Here is a 15,861-nt window from a genome sequence, read left to right as displayed (position 1 = left end):
ACCTTGATCCAAGAAAAATAGAAAGTGAGCATGGGCGTGAAGTTGAAATCAACCTCATTTGAATTTAATTCAAATGAGTGTGAGAAAGAAGTGGGTATTCGCTAGGTCCAAAAATGTTGAGAATTTAGGAGGAGCCTCGATAAATTAAGAAAGAATTATAGACAAGGTTTGGAGGTCAAACTTGAAGTAGAAAAGGGATATGATTGAAATTGCAAGTGTGTTGCGGTTAATTCCAAACTAATGGAATATTTATAGTAGCTCCCTAAATATCGAGAGGATATGTTATAAAGAGAAATCACCATGTGAATTCCCTTGAGTTAAATAGATCGAAAGATCTATGCAATTTATTTAATTGAGTTTTAAAAAGGGGTTGCATGATGACATGATGCAATGCAAATGATGCAATGATAAATGCAATAAACAAAACAAATCACACGACGAAACTCGAAAAACATGGAAAGCGTCTGAAACGTCGGTTTTGGGTCGTCACAGCCATCCATGCCGCATTTGCTGTTGCAGCCCCTCGTTCTCTCTAGGCAGGTCGGTCTCCTTCTTCCCCTCAAGCCACCTTTTCTCTTTCTCATCCAGGAGGCTTGCGTCCTCCAACATTATCATCGAATCCTCCATCTCTCGAGCAAGTTGCAACCTCTCCTTCTCGAGCTCTATTGATCCAAAAGTACGGGCCTTCTTGAGCTCCCATCTGAGTCACATCTCTTTCTTCTCCAACTCTATTTTCTCTCTCAATTTTCAGATAGTTGCTCTCAATTTGTAACTTGTTGTTCACCCTCTCTCAGTTTCAATCCATCCTTTCTTTTTGCTCATCCAACATGAGTTTGTACCTCTTCTCTTTCTTGTCCTCGCTTGTGGAAAAAATGTCCATCCATGTGTTGGACATTTTTGTCATTGAGGCGTCACGGACGGCTCCCCCCTTCTCTCACTTATTTCCTATCAGTTGTGGGTTATTCATTAGCATGATGGCTCGTCCAATCTCCCCTACAACTTCTTCCTCTTCATCATCCAATCCAATGGATTGGTGGGAGCTTGAGCCATCAGTTTTCTTCAACCTCTTGTTACCAGTCTTGAGCTCTTCACAGGTTGTACCCACTTTGGTTGGCCATTCAATTTCATCTAACAATGGCTAAAACCGAATAGCTTCTTCTCGTTTGTTGGTACAAAGTGTCAGCCAACACCATCTATCAAACAATAAAGTAATTATGATAGTTCGACATAAAAAACTACCAATGCAAATTATGACAAAAAAGAAGCAATTCAACTTATGTGACTTTGGACTCCAATCTCACTTTGACTTCGTCCAAGCACGGAAGCATAGTGACCAAAAAACTTGTTCATGTTGTCTTGGATTGCGGACCATCTATATTGGAGAGAGGCCACATTGCAGGTGGTATTGATAGGATGCGGTTCCACATTATTTGCATTCATGATATTGTGGATCTTCTTCCAATACTTGTTGCCATTTTCCTCGGTGCCACATAGAGTCCATGCTTATGGTCAACCAAGATTCAACCAACAAAACATCCTCAGATATTGTGTTCCCCCAATATCAAACTATGACAATTTGGATCCCCAAAGTCATTCCATAGGGTCCATAGACTCTTGACCATCATTGATCATGTTCGATATGATATTGTCCTAAAATGACCATGATTCGAAATAAACTAGCAGAATATGCAAAAAAAATGATCCAATGGCACAATGATATAATGAACGAAGTGATACAAAATAGAGCAAAAATTGTACCATCTCCTGCTAGGACATTATCTTGATCAGGACCTAGGCAAACCGGGCGCCGGAGTTGCCCGTGCTTTTTCGCACCCTTTGGAATTGCAGCAAGTCGCACACTTGCGTAAATACATCCGAAAATGCCCATTCGGCTATCGGATCGTTGTCAATCGCAGGCGGGGCAAACGTCGGCTTCCTTGTCAGTGGTAGGATGGATGGGCTTGGGGCGACCGGGCTCAGCGGAGGGGACACATCCTCCTCGACATCCACAATACCCTTGGTCGAAACTTCCTTCGTTGTCGCTTTCTGCTGGTGTTGCTTCCTTTGCCGCTCTCTTCGGATGACGTTCTCTGCCTTGCAACTCGTCGCCGCGGTCAAGAGCTCCATGACAACGCCGAGGCGACATCTATGCCGTCGGTGGGCGATGGGGTACCAGAGATGACATCTAGGGCGACGGACGGGGGTGGTGGCGCGGATGGGGGAGCAAGGGTGGAGGACGGCGATGGCTGGGATGTGGGAAACGGAAGCGTGGGAAGATGATGGATTTGGTGGACTTGTCAATTTGATGCAATTAGAGGTGGATCCGATCTAGTCTGATATGGGGAGTATACGTCAGCCATGATGTAGTATAAGTCCAATTTGAGGAGCCCAACTAGGTCACGATTTTATGGCAAGTCACTTACCCACCCAGCCGGATGTATAGGGGCGTTTGAGGAGCCCTGAGTGTACAGCACAAAAAGAACCTCTCCTGGGACACAGGAAGAAAGATTGCTCCTGGGCTAGAATATGATCTCATTTGAAGAAGAGATTGATCCAGTTTATAAAACAGAACGAGAACCAAGAGCACGATCGTACTCTTCTAGTGAAGTGAAATTGCATGTCACAGATACCAGATAGGATGTCATTGATCTCGTTTCATTAAACTCCCAGGAAAAAAAATGAAAGGAACAACTCTCAATTCACAGCATGTTTACAAGATACAATCGAAACAACGGTTCACATCAGTTTCTCTCAACATGGCTACCCATCAAGATGATACAAGAACATGGCAAACAACAGTTGTAATGTCCACTAGAGTCTACAGGCTACGCTAATACTGTTACACCCAGCTTAACCCTTGTTGTGGATGAAGTACTTCAGATTCCAGGTGTACCCAATCAGAAATTCAAGGCTCTATAGAGAAACAGGGCTACGATAAGCAGGCTTGTCAACTGATGAACTTGAAACAAACGAGGCACAACAATTCAGCTGTCAGTCATCTTCTCTGGCTGCGAAGCAATCCAGAGTTCAAACTTGTTGAGTAGCATCTAAAACTTGACTTGCACTGAAGGTTCGGAAATGGTTCAAACGATACCTCTCTGGGATCTTCACCTGCCTGCGGCCTTCATCTTCCTCAGCTCCCGCAGTATAGCCTTCCTCCTTGCCTCGTCTACATGTTCTAGCCCAGGAATGTTCTTCTCGGCAGACCCACGTCTTGGGCTTCCAACACTCCTTGGAGAGTTCTTAAGGCGCTTGTTTCCTCCAGGCGCACCTTTCGGTGAGCCGACATTGCTCGAGCCGATAGTGCAGTTTTGGTTGACAGCAGCCACGGTCTGCTCACAGCCAATATCTTGTCCGAGTGGGGTATCTTCTGCATTCCTCGAGGTGTCATTCCTCGAGTTGGCAGTGTTGTGTTTGTTAGCAGGAGGAGTCCCATCTAGTGTCTGCTCACAGCTGATATGTTGTCTGAATGGAGTATCTTCTCTCTCACCTTCATCAAGATTTTTTTGCGCCATCCTTTCCTCCGAAACAATACCGTTTCTATCTACATTTGGTTTGCCCAATACACTGCCATTGGGTTCTCTCTGTTGTATGCTATCCGCAGCAATGCCATCGTTGTTCTCAGCAGTATAGTTTTCTAAACGCTTCCCTTTTTTGGCAGCACTAACTCTTGAGTAATGACGAGTACTAGAAAACCATCTAGTGATCTGTCAACAGAAACTCTAGTGAGGCAGGAGAAATACAGTGGCACCCCCAACAAAAGTGCAGCTAACATTGATAAAAAAGGGTGTGGCCAGAAATGCATGTTATGATGAAAGGACAAACTGGCATTTCAAACCTGATGGAATGTCAGGCCAAGCTCTTGTGCCAGACTTTCTTTTGCTGGGCGACTAGGATAAGGTTCTTTTTCGAAATATGCCTTGAGCTTCTGCAAGAGAAATGGAGTGCCAATGACATAATTTAGAATGCAACTGATATAAACTTTCAGCACCAATATAACTGTAGAGATGCATAGTTAGCTATACCTGATTAACAATAGGACCATAACTTTTTTTCCTGGCCGTGCTACTGGTGCCATTGGAAAGCACTTCAGGATGCTGTTCACTTACTGAACCGCTGTGCCGTTCACTCTGTGGAGTACGCTCATTGTTCTGGCGCCCACCTCGTGCTCTTCTGGTTTTTGCCGGCTTAAGTGGTCCAGCAAATGAATCTGTATCACTGTCTTCTGGATTTCCATTTGGGCTATGTCCAGACCACTCTTCTTCATCGCTTGAATCAGTGGTTTCTTTTCCATAAGCCTCCTTTAGATTCCAATATAAAATAAATAGAAATAACCCGAGTAAGGTCCATGCATGCATTATTAAAGAACAGGATTAGCTTTAATGAATGATGTGATTTTCACAAACAATGCACTGATTACTTAGTGAAAATATGTATAATTCAATAAAGCAACAACCCCAAACTGAGCCAAAATAATTTGTACAACCCAATAAGGCAACAACCTGAAACTGAGCCAAAACTACCCACACACCACTCACAATAAGGGAACAACCCGAGTCAAGATGCAGAAGGGTGACGACTTCTGTTATATCATAAATATATTTCTAATACTGAATGGCCTTTATTTCCGGAGTAAATTAGGGCTTTATTCTTCAGGTCAACAGCATGCCAAATAAAGAGAAAATGCTTTCACGTAGGAATTTGAGTATAAGAAACATGCATTTTTTTAGGTGAAAAAACATGCATTTATGGTACGGAGAAATGCGAGGAAAAGACATACATCATAAAGCTTTTTGTAATCCAAATGTCCAACTTGTCGCCTATTTGAAGCTGGTAGCACAGAGTCTTGCTCTAGCTCTGCTTCCATAATGTCCACTCCATTAGTTTGGTCTGAGAATGAAGGTGCCGAAACTTTATCCTTGCCAGAAGATTTAGAAATCTCAGCACAGAAATCATCAGAATCAGATGTGAAGTCTGACTCGTCTGAGTTTGTTTTGGTCTTTTGGTCTTCACTGGAATTTGGACCTTCTGGATCAAAGTCATCATCCTCTGAGTCATCCGAAGGCAACGCAAGGTCATTGACGGTATTTTTGTTCTTTGATTCAGACCTTTTCTTCTTTGAAGGTTCAGACTCATCGGATGATGTAATAAAATCCAGGTCATCAGAATCTGATCCTTCGTCCCCATCCTCTGCAGATGATTTGTTTTCATCTACCGTGTCCCCTTCAGCTAAAGTAGGGTCATAATCCTCCTCTGAATCATCGGATGGAAGATCAGATGCTCCAATTTGGTTTAAGCCATTTGAAGTTGACTCAGGAAAAACTTTCTGCGGAGAACAAACAGTCTTGTTTATATCGAGGGGACGCTGGCAATAGAGGACTGTACATTACTCTATCAAACAAGGCACCCAGTAGGTATTTACCTCCCATGAGTCATGCATAGCAAGTGTGCTCCCTTGGAGTTCATTTAGTAAATCAATACAATCTAGCTTGCAATCGCACGCAGGGCAAAGCCATCCTTCATCCCCCTGAGGAACTAGAAATAAACGTTATTAAGTACATGAGCAACATAGGGAATGGTGCTTTCTATATCAAGGGAAGAGAATTAGGTATTACTATCTTCTGCCAGCAAAGGAGGATTCAAACATTTCTGGTGGAATCCTCTATCACACACTCCATCGCAAAGAATGATATCATTTTTTAGTGTAACATGCTTTGAAGCACATATGGCACAGAAAATCTGCAAGACAAAACAGATTATGTCTGTTGAAGTCACAACAATGAGTATAAACAAGCAGGAGTGAACAAAATAAGATGGCCTACATCTTCACTAGATATTTCTCCCTCAGAATCAAACAAAGATTCGTCAAGCTTCCCCTCCAATAGAAGAGAATCCATATTACGAAAAGCTTCCCGAATTCTTAACTTGCATCGCAAGATTTCTGCCTTGGCTCGCTCAAGCTCCTTCTCAGGTCTTATTTTTTCCAAACTACATATGCAAGTATCAAGAAAGCATAGCGTTAGAGGGTGGAGATGTTAAACGACATCAAAGAGAACAATAGATACACCCATATCTGAATTTATAGATCACAAGGACACATTACATGACTAATGACTTACTTATGTAACCTCTCATCCCCCTGTGCCATAAACCCAAACTCATATTTTTATTTGCACTGGCTAATGTTTACCACAATTTGCCTCACTAAATTGATCCTTTTCTGAGATGTACAACACCAGGTTCCAGCAAACAAAGAAATGAGAGATCAAAGGGAGTGTGAAACATAGTGATTAGAGAGACAAACCTTTGACCTTTCCAACCTTCACCAGCGTATGCTTGAATGAAACTTTGTTCGTAGTTCATTCGATTCAAAATGTATCTAACTCGCTGGCGAATTTTGATGCACTCATTCTTGGGACTAGCTGCATTTGAGGGCCTGCCTCTTTTCCTTTTCCTGGCAGCTGGTTGAGCAGCAGTACTGTCGTTTACTGGCTCATTAGGTACCTTTTTCTTCAAGGTAGAGCTAAGCACCCTGGCACTACTATGTGCGGACCTCAATGAATTTACTTGCTTTTTAGGTGTCTTGCTCTTGTTTTTAGGGGTAGATCGAAGAACCCTGGGACTACTATGAGCGGATCTCAATGGACTTACTGGCTCATTAGGCGTCTTACTCTTGTCTTTTGAAGTAGATCGAAGCACCCTGGTACTACTATGTGCAGATCTCAGGGGATACTTTTTATTTGCTATAATCTGGGACCCTTTCCTTCCCCTTTTCCCCTTGGTAGGAGAAGAGGGTGAACCATTCCCAACTTTTTCATTCTCCTGAACAACACCAGAAGCAGATGTTTTGCCCATATCGATGATGACCACAGACCGACCTTCTCTGCAGGAACTGATAGGCCGATCCTGGGAGATTTAGGGCAAGCCTTGTAGAACCTTTCTGTAGGGGAAGATGATCCAGTAAGCTTTTTCAGTCGATAGAAATGTGCCGGGGCCTACATCAATAAAGTAAATACAAATATGGTTATTAGCCAAAAATTAACAAAAAAAAAGGATAGACCAAGTGCTAGAAGCTCCCACACCAGTTGGGGTCCGGGGAAGGATTATACGAGGCAAGCCTTACCCCTGCACAGTGCAATGCAGAGAGGCTGCCTCAAACCCAGGACCTCTTGCCACAAGTGTGGAGTACTTCCCCACTGCGCCAGGCCTGTCCTTCAAATATGGTCATTAACACCATAAACCAAATGTTGGAGGCAATTGTTCACGTGCAACTTCTAAGTACTTGATTTGGATGGACTTGTCGTTTCTCTTATAGTTCACAGTGGAGTGTACGTAATACCTATCTGGTCAAAAGAGGCATGACACGAAGCAAGGGAGTGCAGGACCAAAGGGAAGAACCACAAGACACACATCTTTTATGTGGTATTATCATCAAACTGAACTGATGCACCATATTAACAGCTCATTGGATACATGTGGATGGGCAAGGGAGTGCAGGACCAAAGGGAAGAACCACAAGACACACATCTTTTATGTGGTATTATCATCAAACTGAACTGATGCACCATATTAACAGCTGATTGGATACATGTGGATGGGTATCTCAGATACTTCACCTGAAACACGATCCAGCTCTGCAGCTATAGGCAATTAGGTATTGCAGTTTCCTGTGTCGTCACAATGCATGTGTTATGATAGTGCCTAAATGTACAAACATTTGCAAACTTACCACAAAATTACCTTTTAGACCTAATTTTGTAACCTTAAAAAAGAGGAAGTGCTGAGAAACGTAAGTCATACGCTAGTCCGACTTGACAAGTATGATTAAATTAAATTATTCTAAGAAAGAAGGGGAAAACAGTTACAGTGTACTGTAAGATGGCGTGTGGATTGTGGAGGACATATAATGCTATGAAATGCGGTCGTGACACAAGGAATCCAAAGCAAGGTAGAAGCAATTAGTGTCACTTGAGAGGATCAGAAGCTAGATTATTCTGTGGCACTAGATACAGCAAGAATCCGAGAGCCCAAATAGGTTTGATGGGGATGTGTGAGACACAATCCCTTGCAACTCTGAAGGGCTTGCTTTAACAAATATGTGACTGGCTTCACCAAAATTTCTCCCTTGTCATGATTGTTCATCGCTATTATTTGGTTCTCTCAATGCACATTATTTCATATCTCACGGTATCATACCAGATTCAGGAGTTACTGTACAAAAGATGAGGCATCAGAGGGTATTAACAGGGAAAACATGCTTTGAGGTGGCAAGAAAGCCAATATCACTATTGCCACATTTCACTAATATAAACTAGCTAACCAGCGTAAGGCGGATCCAAAGTATTCCCCTACCTCTCCATCCCACCACTCCAGATCCAAAGCTTCCTACACCACCTCCTTTCGTGCAAAGTATATTTAAATCACCTAATATACTGCCGAGTCACAGCAAGCCTTGCAACTGTTACAAATCCGCAATGAAGAAAACTAGCTCAAAAGCAACAAAATACACACCGTTTTGTACACGAAACCCTAGATTCGCAATTAGTAATCGCAAGTATCATAATAGCCTTTGCACGTCCGCAGAATGGGCACTGACAAGGAGGGGACAAAAAGACAGAAAAGCACGAGCGGTAGAATTGGGCACGGAAGATGAGGAAAACATTCTTTGCGGGATATGGAGATGCGAGGCCTGCTTGTGGGGTGGCATGAAAGCGGAGAAATCAGCGGGGAGTGCGGCCGGGGCACGGATGCGATCGGCCGCAGAGGAGAGCGGTTGGAGAACGGCGGCCCCTGGGGGTAATTCAGTGGGCGACGAGCCGTCGCGCGACAGGATTGCGGAGGAAACAGTCGGCCTTCCCACGGGGACGGGGACGGGGACGGGGACGCGGCACGGCACGGCACGGCAGGCTCGGTCCGGCGGGGGCTAAGACTGTCGGATGCTGCCGCCCGGCGATGGAGAAGGACGGGGTAAGATGGAGGTCAGACCTGCGGGCAGTTGACGTGCAGGAAGCAACGGGGCAGTGGATGGGAGGGGGGAGGGGAGCAGGGACGGCGGGGGCACTGACCTCGCCGTCGCCGGTCGCCGCGGCCTCGGCACCGCGCGCCTCGGGGAGATTTCGCAGCTTCCAGACACCCTCCCGCGAGCGACGCCGGGTACGCGATGGACTGACCCGCTCACGCGCTAGGGCTTCCCTGTTTATCGAGTCTCCGCCGCGTAGCGGTTGCCGGGCCTCGGTGGACCGGGAGGGTGATGGTTCGTCAGAGCGGCCCGGCTAGCCCAACCGTCAGCGTGTTTTGGTTCGTGGGAGTTAGAAAATGGGGAACGTTTGTGTTTTTTTTTTTGTTTTTTTGTTTTTGCGAATAGGGGAACGTGGCGTTGTAAAAAAAATAGAAACGGGGAATGGGAATCGATGGGTGAAGATATTAAAAGTCCATTGACTAATTAGAGAGAATGCATTGTGCTCATGAACGTACACATTATGCTCTCCGCTCGAAAAAAGAAAAAAGAAATACTACATTGTGCTCGTGGCAACATGGCAACACGAGTACTTTTTTTAAGCCACGGATGCCCATATACACACACATACACTCATCTCTATAAACGCGCACACCTTCAAGATACCGAGTCGGCATCATCTCCAACACGAGTACTCTTTGTAACATCACCAGTGAACAACACTTATGATTAGGACTACAAGCACGAGTCCTAGATGCACACAACAAACCTTCATTGCACCTAATATTTCCTTTAAATCAATATACCTACCATCAACATCCACGTCTTTGCAGCAATTTTGCAGCTTATTCTCTCTGTCCATCTTGCATTGGCTTTATCTGCACGATTCAATTGTTGGTGGATCGGCATTCAAAGGATGCAATATTATGTCATTTTCATCCAGGTCATCTTCATACACATCAGCCCATATTCAAAATCACAATCACCATTTTCACAAATGCAGTACATAACAAGACTAGAGCGATCATAACAACCAAACCAGGAGCAATTGGGGCACTTGTGGTAATCCTGGTACTTGCTGCCCAAGAAATCCTAGTCGGTACGGTAGTCGGCGACAGATGAAGATATATCAGTGGAGGGGAGAGTTAGGGTTAGGGATTTGCAATATAATTGGGAAGATTGGGGAGAAGATTGACTATATAGGCCAACTTAGGGGGGTTATTTGAAAAAAACATGACAAGAACTGAACTAAAATGAGACACACAAACAAGTTCAAGGTACTGAATTGTCATTTCTCGAGTCTGAGGTTCGACTATAAGTGAGATTTTTAGACAACTACAATGACATTAGGTGTATTTAACTCGTCCCATTATAGCAATGCCAAAACATTTCAACATTCACTCATTTCCCAACTAATCTAAAAAAACTCAGTTATAAGTCTAGCTAATGATTGGTGTGCAAAAATCTGGCAAATCTATTTCGGCTATGAACTGTGATATCACTTGGTTGGCATGGAAGATCTAGGAAACCTAAGAGGGCACATCTTTATATTGGCCCCAATAGAGTCACGGACTAATGAGTTTGTCATTCCCAGGCATAGGGGTGAGCAATTGGGTCTGCAAATCAAGCACCCTAATTTTAAAAACATCAAAGGAAATGAGGTGTAATGTGGGACGTCTTCAACCGTCTAATGGAACTCACTGTAAGGCCTCGAATGCGAAACTATTCCAAACTTAGCGTGTTACTCTCAAATACAGAATAGACGCATATTAGATACATGCCCGATTCAGATAGCTTCGACACATAAATGCATGGATATACGGATTGAGGTGAAACATTATCCATATCATCACATAAACAGACTAATGAAGGTAAGTAGGTCTCACGTGAAACATGATCCAAATTACATCCAAGTCACATTTACATCACATTCATTACATAGCGGAAACATGGCGAGTCTGAGTACAGACGAAAGCTAGAATGCCTAGAGAGGCTAGAACGGAAAAGCAAATTTGTCCCATCCCAGAGGTCTCAAGCTGCCACCTAGGATCTACTATCTACTTGTCGGCGTACTAGTCCACGTAGTATCAACCTAAAATGACGCTGTAATAGTAGTCCTCTACAACAATGGTTATAGCAAAGGCGAGTATATGGCATAATCATGATTTATTTATATTATTCAGGACAAAAATACATTACCTATTTAAATTTTATGTCTAATTGCAGAATTACCGAACACATGTACAAACCATCCGTGGTGATGAATCAATGGGACATGATTAGATGTTGTACAATAATTTCTTCAACTTCGCTTTGGGCCCAAAAGAAATTAGAGACCAAGCCCCTCACGCGGTGGACTCATATTCGGACTTGTAACGCCCATGATGCGGATATATCTCCCACGTGTCGAGGCACGACTTAGAGGCATAACCGCATGGTGGTTTAGTTGCAAGTGGGGTAATCTTCACACAATCCCATGTACTGAATAAGAAAGGGATAAAGAGTTGGCTTACAATCGCTACTTCACACAAATAACAAGTTAAACATACATCATCCAGAGTATAATCAAAGGTCTGACTACATAACCAAAATAAAGAAAGACAACCCCAAATGCTAGATCCCCGATCGTCCCAACTGGGCACCACTACTGATCATCCGGAAAAGACACATAGCAACGACCAAGATCTTCATCGAGCTTCCACTTGAGCTCGGTTGCGTCACCTGCACTGGTATCATCGACACCTGCAACTGTTTGGAAGTATCCGTGAGTCACGAGGACTCAGCAATCTCACACCCGCGAGATCAAGACTACTTAAGCTTATGGGTAGGATAAGGTAGTGAGGTGGAGCTGCAGCAAGCGCTAAGAAAATATGGTGGCTAACATACATAATATAAGAGCGAGAAGAGAAGCAACGGTCGAGAAGCTAGAAGTGATCATGAAGTGATCCTGAAGCTACTTATGTTTAAGCATAACACAAGACCGTGTTCACTTTCCGGACTCCGTCGAAAAGAGACCATCACAGCTACACACGCGGTTCATGCATTTTAATTAAGTCAAGTGTCAAGTTCTCTACAATCAGACATTAACAAATTCTCATCTGCCACATAACCACGAGCACGGCTCTCAAAAGTTTATACCCTGCAGGGGTGTCCCAACTTAGCCCATCACAAAGCTCTCACGGTCAACGAAGGATATTCCTTCTCCCAAAAAGACCCGATTAGTCTCGGAATCCCGGTTACAAGACGTTTCGACAATGGTAAAACAAGACCAGCAAAGCCGCCCGATGTGCCGACAATCCCGATAAGAATCACACGTATCTTGTTCTCAAGGCACACCGGATGGGACAAGCTACAAGTAAAACCAGCCCTCAAGTTTCCTCGAGGTGGCCCCGCAGGCTGCCCGGTTCGGACCAACACTTAGAGAAGCACTAGCCCGGGGGGGGGGGGGGGGGGTTAAAATAAAGATGACCCTCGGGTTGTCCGACCCAAGGGAAGGGTAATAGGTTGTTAGGCAAATGTAAAACTAAGGTTGGGCCTTGCTGGAGGAGTTTTATTCAAAGCAAACTGTCAAGGGGGTCCCATAAATCCCCAACGACGTAAGGAACACTGATAAACCACAAGTATAGGGGATCAATTGTAGCCTCTTTCAATAAGTAAGAGTTTCGAACCCAATGAGGAGCTAAAGGTAGAACAAATATTCCCTCAAGTTCTATCGACCACCGATACAACTCTACGCACGCTTAACGTTCGCTTTACCTAGAACAAGTATAAAATTAGAAGTACTTTGTAGGTGTAACGGGATAAGTTTGCAAGAATATAAAGAGCACGTGAATAAAAACTATGGGCTGTTTTAGGTAAAGAAGCAATAAAGTTAGTATAGAGAGTGTGGAGAAGTGGTGGTAGGAGTTGCGAAATTGTCCCTAAGCAATTGACTACTTTATTAGACCAATAGCAAGTTTTATGTGGGAGAGGTCACTGCTAGCATGTCATCCCTGACTTGGAATTCTATGCACTTATGATTGGAACTATTAGCAAGCATCTGCAGCTACTAACATTCATTAAGGTAAAACCCAACCATAGCATTAAGATATATTGGTCCCCCTTCAATCCCGTATGCATCAATTTCTATGCTAGGTTGAAGCTTCTGTCACTCTTGCCCTCCAATACATAGTCCTATCAACATACAACTAACCCTATGGTGTGATCCACGTGCACTCTCATATGATGGGCACCAAAGGACAACAACATAACCAAAAGCAAATTAAATGAACCATAGCAATTCATCAACCACCGATAGGACAATGAAAATCTACTCAGACATCATAGAATGACAACACATCATTGGATAATAATATGAAGCATAAAGCACCATGTTCAAGTAGAGGGTACATCGGGTTGCGGGAGAGTGCACCGCTGTAGATAGATGGGGGAAGGTGATGAAGATGTTGGTGAAGATGACGGAGGTGTTGGTGTAGATCGCCGTCACACGATGATGGCCCCGGTGGCGTTCTGGCGCCACCGGGAGAGAGGGGGAGAGAGCCCCCCTTCTTCTTCTTCCTTGACCTTCTCACTAGATGGGAGAAAGGTTTCCTCTCTGGTCCATGGCCTCCATGGCGGCGAAGGGGCGAGAGCCCCTGCTACCTCTTGAGCTTGCGTTGGATTTCCCCGAAGAGGAAAGGATGATGCAGCAGAGTAGCGTAAGTATTTCCCTCAGTTTTTGAGAACCAACGTATCAATCCAGTAGGAGGCTACGCTCAAGTCCCTCGTACCTGCACAAAACTATAGCTACTCGCAACCAACGTGATTAGGGGTTGTCAATCCCTTCACGGTCACTTACGAGAGTGAGATCTGATAGATATAATATTTTTGGTATTTTTGGTATAAAGATGCAAAGTAAAAAGTAAAGGCAAAATAAAAACAAAGCAAGATTAAAGTGATGGAGATTGATATGATGAGAATAGACCTGGGGGCCATAGGTTTCACTAGTGGCTTCTCTCAAGAGCATAAGTATTCTACGGTGGGTGAACAAATTACTGTTGAGAAATTGACAGAATTGAGCATAGTTATGAGAATATCTAGGTATGATCATGTATATAGGCATCACGTCCGTGACAAGTAGACCGAAATGATTCTGCATCTACTACTATTACTCCACTCATCGACCGCTATCCAGCATGCATCTAGAGTATTAAGTTAAAAATAGAGTAACGCCTTAAGCAAGATGACATGATGTAGAGAGATAAATTCATGCAATATGAAATAAACCCCATCTTGTTATCCTCGATGGCAACGATGCAATACGTGCCTTGCTGCCCCTTCTGTCACTGGGAAAGGACACCGCAAGATCGAACCCAAAGCTAAGCACTTCTCCCATGGCAAGAACTACCAATCTAGTTGGCCAAACCAAACGGATAATTCGAAGAGACTTGCGAAGATAACCAATCATACATAAAAGAATTCAGAGAAGATTCAAATATTATTCATAGATAGACTTGATCATAAACCCACAATTCATCAGTCTCAACAAACACACCGCAAAAAGAAGATTACATCGAATAGATATCCACAAGAGAGGGGGAGAACTTTGTATTGAGATTCAAAGAGAGAGAAGAAGCCATCTAGCTACTAACTATGGACCCGAAGGTCTGAGGTAAACTACTCACACTTCATCGGAGAGGCTATGATGATGTAGAAGCCCTCCGTGATGACGGCCCTCCTTTGGCGGAGCTCTGGAATAGGCCCCAAGATGGGATCTCGTGGATACAGAAAGTTGCGGCGGTGGAATTAGGTTTTTGCTCCGTATCTATTCGTTTGGGGGTACGTAGGTATATATAGGAGGAATAAGTACGTTGGTGGAGCATCGAGGGGCCCACGAGGCAGGGGGGCGCGCCCTAGGGGGGGGGCGCCCCCCACCCTCGTGACTGCCTCTTTTGTTCCTTGGTGTAGGGTCCAAGTCTCCTGGATCACGTTCGGTGAGAAAATCACGTTCCCGAAGGTTTTATTCCGTTTGGACTCCGTTTGATATTCTGTTTCTTCGAAACACTGAAATAGGCAAAAAACAGCCATTCTGGGCTGGGCCTCCGGTTAATAGGTTAGTCCCAAAAATAATATAAAAGTGGAAAATAAAGCCCAATATAGTCCAAAACAGTAGATAATATAGCATGGAGCAATCAAAAATTATAGATACGTTGGAGACGTATCAGGCATCCCCAAGCTTAATTCCTGCTCGTCCTCGAGTAGGTAAATTATAAAAAAAGAATTTTTGATGCGGAGTGCTACTTGGCATAATTTCAATGCAAATCTTCTTAATTGTGGTATGAATATTCAGATTCGAAAGATTCAAGACAAAGGTTTATATTGACATAAAAAATAATAATACTTCAAGCACACTAACAAAACAATTATGTCTTCTCAAAATAACATGGTCAAAGAAAGTTATCCCTACAAAATCATATAGTCTAGCTATGCTCTATCTTCACCACACAAAGTATTTAAATCATGCACAAACCCGATGACAAGCCAATCAATTGTTTCATACTCTAACTTTTTCAAAACTTTTTCAATTTTCACGCAATACATGAGCGTGAGCCATGGATATAGCACTATAGGTGGAATAGGATGGTGGTTGTGGAGAAGACAAAAAGGAGAAGATAGTCTCACATCAACTAGGCGTATCAACGGGCTATGGAGGTGCCCATCAATAGATATCAATGTGAGTGAGTAGGGATTGCCATGCAACGGATGCACTAGATCTATAAGTATATGAAAGCTCAAAAAGAAAACTAAGTGGGTGTGCATCCAACTTGCTTGCTCATGAAGACCTAGGGCAATTTGAGAAAGCCCATCATTGGAATATACAAGCCAAGTTCTATAATGTAAAATTCCCACTAGTATATGAAAGTGAT

The 15,861-nt window shown here is 43.6% G+C and overlaps 1 pseudogene; it reads right to left on the bottom strand.

Annotated features, from left to right (window-relative positions):
• Positions 1 to 486: 486 nt before the first annotated feature.
• On the bottom strand, positions 487 to 9,818 carry LOC123061922 (homeobox protein HAZ1-like; annotated as a pseudogene).
• Positions 9,819 to 15,861: the final 6,043 nt, after the last annotated feature.

Source organism: Triticum aestivum, chromosome 3A, assembly GCF_018294505.1.
Source record: "Triticum aestivum cultivar Chinese Spring chromosome 3A, IWGSC CS RefSeq v2.1, whole genome shotgun sequence".
NCBI lineage: Eukaryota > Viridiplantae > Streptophyta > Magnoliopsida > Poales > Poaceae > Triticum > Triticum aestivum.
Note: the sequence above shows the minus strand (reverse complement) of the source record. Positions and strands in the feature narration are given on the sequence as shown.